Raw genomic sequence first — 6,000 nt, forward strand, 5'->3', positions numbered from 1 at the left:
CGCTGAGCTTTTGTTGTGGTCCAAATCTCAGGATGGCCCTGGAGCAAGCTATTCTTTGTATGGAGCTAGTAGAAAACAAATTTTAAAATGTCAAATGCTGCATGCTATTTTCACATTCCACACTTGTCTCTTCAGTCTTGGATGATTTAAAAAAAAAGGAATTGCATTTACTGAAAAAAAATAAAATAAACGTTTTTGTTGGGCTAGCTATAACAATCTCCTCCATCTAATGATACACATGATGCACAAGCCCCCAAACTTTTCTGGTCATGTTTGAAATGGAAATACAATCAGGGCTCTAACCTTGAATTATTTGCATTCATTTATTGTAATACGAATAGATCATTAATAACTGCTATTTTCCACGTTTTAGTCTGACATCTTTGGTAGTTCCAAATGATATTATTTTGATCCTTACTTTGTTTCTTTAGCATGCAACCTCCCTTTTAATCTCATTCTGCTGCTCTGTCTTCTTCTCTTTGATTTCTTGTTTTATTTAATTATATTCTTAAGTTATTTCATAGCATAAATCTCTTGTGAAAAATTTCTTTCTGTTCCTTGGGTTTTTGTTTCTTCAAAGTTGGGTTTACTCTTTTGCATTGTAAATTATCTTAAAAACAAGGGGGTTTTTTTGTTGTTTTGTTTTTTGGTTGCTTAGATGGCTGTGCTAAGCCATTTTATTCCCATTTGTTCATCCTTGAGCAGTTTATCCCAATTCTCTAATTTTATTTCCTTTCATTTCTGTAGTGTAAATATCTTCCCGATTCCTTCTTTCAATATCGGAAACCAGTTTGTTTTGTCTTCCCAACTACCTATATACTTTGAGGTGCTACAGTGTTTATGTTCTATGCACAAGATTACAGGTCTGTAACCTGAGGACTGGCAGAAAGGGTAAGGTGAAGAGATCAAAGTTGACATAAACTGATTCACAGTCTCTTTAATCCAGGGTTTCTGCTCTGCTTGAATTTGTTAAATGCCCTATACTGGAGCTAAAATTCCTCTAATTGTGGAAAATATGCTACTCCCGAGGGAATAGTCTCAGACTTCAGGTTGGTCCTTAAAATCCATATTAGAATTGCTTCTCTCCAATATCCATTCGCTTTTTCATGAAGTAATAGAACTCCTGATCATAAGGTGTGCTCACTGCCCTTTGGAATAAAAACATGTTTGTATCTCCCTTACAGTTGAGTGTAGTCATCAATTTCTGGCTGATGAGATGCAAGTTAAGCGTGTAAAAGCTGTCAGGAACCTTCCACAAGAGGCAGTATGTTTGTTCTTTTCTCCATCCCACTGCTTGGAATGTGAATGTCATCTTTTCCGTGAGTTTGAAACAATAAATAGTGGATCACAAAGGGAGAAGAAGCCTCAGGTTGCCCATAATACACAGCATCATCACCCAGCCCAAGGTCACCTCCTGGGACATTTATGTGAGAAAGAAATACATGCATATCTTAATTAGCTACTATTTTCAGTTTTCTGTCATTTGTAGCCTAATTTTGACCTAAATAATAAAACCTCTTTCAGAGAAAATCAGCACTTGTTCATTTCTATCGTTTTGTACTGTCAACCAACCAGTTTGAGAAAAGAAAACAGAAGTATATGCTCCTAATTTTATTCTCTCTAGATGAGAAGAATTAATCAGAATTCTCAGAACTCTGTTAACATTCCCAAATGACTTCTTGGTGGTGGGCAGAGTTCTGCGCCACTCCAGAATCTTCTGTTTCTTTCCATAGCTGCTGCCTTTCTAAAATGTTTGATATTATGCTGTTTCCCTTCTCTTGTTGGTAGTTGGTAGAGACCATATTTTTCAGCTGAGTTTCTTGTTTGTTTGTTTATTATATATGAGATTCTATGATACAACTCCATTCTACACTTTTTTCAAAGCTTAAGATTCCATTTCCCTAGCTTTTGTGGGACTTGATTGCCTTCTATCCAGGCCTAGAGCTATTTAGTAGATAAACAAGTCTTATGAGGATAAGAATCAGGGCATAAGATCCCTGCAATGTTCACTACATTTATCAACTTAACTGGGCCATGGGTGCCCAGATACTTGGTCAAACATTAATTTGAGTGTGTCTGTGAGAGTGTTTTGGATGAGATAAACATTTGAATCTGTAAACTGAATAAAGCAGATTGTTCTCCCTTATGTGGGTGAGCCGCATCTAATCAGTTGAAGGTCTGAATATACCAAAAAGGCTGACCTCCTTTTGAGTAGGAGGAAACTCCTCCTGACTGACTGTCTTCAAGCTGGAATATCAGTTTTTTCCTGCCTTCAGATTCAAATTGAAACATTGGCTCTTTCTGGACTTCAAATTAGCTGGCTTTTGGACTGGATGTACACCATTGGCTCTCCTGAGTCTCCAGTTTGCCAACTGCATATCTTGGGACTTCTCAGCCTTCATATTGCATGAGACAATTTCATACACACACACACACACACACACACACACACACACGTATATATTCACATAGATATGTGTGTTATATATACTTATATATATATATTGTTTTATATATATATATATATATAAAGAGATCCCTGACTAATACAGTCCCTGAATACTTCTCTTCACTTCCATAAAGAAAAGGAGGATTCCAATCAATGAATGGGTATCATCTCTAGGGAATATCTGGCCATTGATAGACATATCTTGGGACTTAGGAGCAAAATTGACTCCAGTATCATTTTTTTTAATTTAATTTTATTTTATTATGTTATGCTAGTCACCATACAGTATCTTACATGATGAGGTCACAGCTGAGCCAAGGCTCACAGTCTGACATGACTGTCATATGGAGTTAGATGGCATCCTACACATTATTTGTATTCACTGATTCACATGGGGGTTGATTCACAGCATGGTGAGAATAATTCAGATTTATATACACAGACATATTTTTTTTTGGATTGGACTGGAAGAGGGAGAAAGTAAGGTTGCCAGATGGCACAGAAATATGGCAAAGCCCCCAAGAAAGAATTCATACCAAGGGAAAAAGGAATCTAGAATGGCAATTTCACAACAGGGTTTGAAGATTAGATGACAGAAAAGACATAGTGAGAGGGCCGATAATAAAATTTCACCCATGGGGCGCCTGGGTGGCTCAGTTGGTTAAGCAACTGCCTTCGGCTCAGGTCATGATCCCGGAGTCCCTGGGATCGAGTCCCACGTCGGGCTCCCTGCTCAGCAGGGAGTCTGCTTCTCCCTCTGACCCTCCTCCCTCTCATGCTCTCTGTCTCTCATTCTCTCTCTCGCAAATAAATAAAATCTTAAAAAAAAAAATTTAAATAAAATTTCACCCCAATCTGGCCCCCTGGTGGCCATATGCACTCCAAGGAGATAAAGAATCATGAATGCTAAAAGAAAGTGGATCTCTACCTAAACAGCTTAACATTTCAGTACCCAAACAACTCCCACTAACCTTGAATGTGAATATTTTGTACTCATAGGAGACTGACAAATTTTATAGTGCCATAAAGATTCAGAGCATCAGAACTGGGATGAATCAGCAGAGGTCTTAGTGACTACAGTAGAAATGAAAACAAAATGGCATAATAGACATTTATACTAATTTACAAAATTATATTAAAAAACTCTATGGATTCCCAAAAATATCTGTGGGATGGTGGAAGTTTGAAAGGTACCAAAACTCTTGCATGAGCTTAAAAATGAAGAGCCTGGGTATTGATAAAATTGACCTCATTCATGCCTGTCGATTGGTAAGATTTTGGAATGTCTGGGTGATAATGGTCTTCTTCCAGACCTCCCACAGTTGTGTATTAAACGCAAAGCCTGTAAATAACATGTTTGTTGTTCTAATCCGAACTGAATGACTTTTTCTTTAGGAGAAGAGTACAGGGGACTACGATCCAAGAGGAATTTGTACTTCATGTCTCAGTCTAGTTGATTATACTCTTATAAATAAAATTGCAATTAAAATGGAGCCCATTTTCAGGATTCAGGGATTCCTGTCATGCCGAGCTATATCTCAAGCCTTTTCAGAAACTGATGGGCACATAGTAAAAACTTTTGAGAAAACTCTTCTCTCATTTCTCATCCGAGTCCACTGCCTTCTGCCTGCTGTTGGCAATATCCTTCTTAATCTTGCTTTCTAACATTATGGCACACAATAGTTGAAAATGAGGGGGATTTGAGTTTCTCAAAGAAAAGATGCACAATGGTGTTATATTCATTTCCTCCTTCAGTATTTAAGTCCAAAAGTACCTAATTTGTTTCAATTTTTCTGGTTAACACTAATCATGCAATAAATATTTTTTGCACACTTACGTACTTAGCACTAGGCTAGCTTTTGGGAACTCCATGGTAAACTAGTGAGACCCAGTCCCCATTCTTATGGAGCTTACAAATTGGTGAAAATACAGATTTTCAGGTCCACAGACAACAGGTCCACAGACAACTGCAATACAATGTGCAAAAACCATATTATGTTATGATATTTTATATTATATTGAACAGAATGATATAGTACAGTTAGTTAAGAGCATGGACCCTAAAGCCAAACTGCTTTTGTTTCAAACTTCAACTCTGCTATTTGCTTATTATCTTCTTAGTTTGCTGTATGAATAGATAACATAAGCGTAAAAACATTCATTAGGTGCTAAATAATTCTTAGCCACCATCATTGTCTCTTTACTTTCTCTGATAATGTCTGTTTTTATATTACCATATGCCATTTATATGTTGTCTGTCCCATATACTGTTGCAATTATTATTATTGTGGTGGCTGTTGTTGTTTATAATGATGACCACTACCACCCTGAGATCTCTTCTAGCAGCCCACATTAATTTTTGTGGGATTTTCTTTGAAGCTTCTTTTTACAGTTCTAGGGCAAGAGATTCTCTGAGAATGTTACAGGGAATCTATTGCCTGATAGTCTGAAGAGGCAAAATGTTGTTGCTGATGTGTTCCTTCTAAAAGTTAGCCAATTGTAAACATTAGCCATCCAGCCAGACGCAGTCCCTTCTCTCCCTGTTCTACTACCAAGGACCTGCTATGCCCTCAGAGAGGTTCAGTAGCGGATTCTTGGCTACTCTTACTAAGTTCAGGGATAGTATTGCCAGAAGGGTAATGTCATTAGTGTCTCATCAAACTTGATGGGTATGATCTGATCTTTGAACTTGTGTGTCTACAAAATCAGCAAACTGAAATTACTCGGTGATGACTCACTAGAGCCATCCTTACCAATAATAGATTCTCTACATAACGCGAAGGTCTTGCTTTTTGTATTTCCTCAGTTTAAAATAAAATGAATGTTCTTATTTCAACCTCTGCCAGCGCATATCCCTGATGTGAAAAATCAACCAAGAAAAAATGATCCTGTTGTCTCTCTCTCGCTGTTTGGCAGTTTTAGTATTCCCAAACAGAAATACTGGTGGGAAAAGAAAGTGCCTTGCTGTATCTATAATTTATCAACAGGGAAACATGGTGGTTCTAATCATAAAATTTGAGAGGTCAGTCTTATCTCCACAACTGTGCTCTGAAGAATTTCTAATGGGAGGGAATGGGTGTCCTAAGAATAAACTTGTAATTACTGAGAGCTGGTGAGAGGAGAAGGGTTGCAGATATAGAACATTCTATGAAGATAAATGTATAATCTGTAGAATTGGGGAGAGTGATTATAGGGCATGAGCAGAGGAAAGAGGAAAGAGGGAGGTAGCAGCCCCCCCCCCCCCAGTGTCTACCTAGGAGCAGCAAACAGGTTAGAAGTGGGGGAGGGGGAGGCCAGAGGACTGGTCTTGAAGCTATGGTTATATAACAGGGTCATGCTTCACTTGAATGAATTTAATGGGGAGTAGTGTTGGAGATGCCTTGAGGAGACTATGGGAGGGCTAAACCTCATAAATCTCTGTTTGAAATCAGCACCAGGGAGGAGTGGAGAAGGTCATGAAAGTATAAACATGATCTACACCAGGATATGTTGAACAGTGAGTAGCAATGATGGAGCAGATGAGAAAGTCAAGAGCTACAGCCCACAGCCCT

The sequence above is a fragment of the Mirounga angustirostris genome, unplaced genomic scaffold (assembly GCF_029215605.1).
Source record: "Mirounga angustirostris isolate CCGP_5_RB_7025 unplaced genomic scaffold, mMirAng1.0.hap1 SCAF_4, whole genome shotgun sequence".
Classification (NCBI taxonomy): Eukaryota; Metazoa; Chordata; class Mammalia; order Carnivora; family Phocidae; genus Mirounga; species Mirounga angustirostris.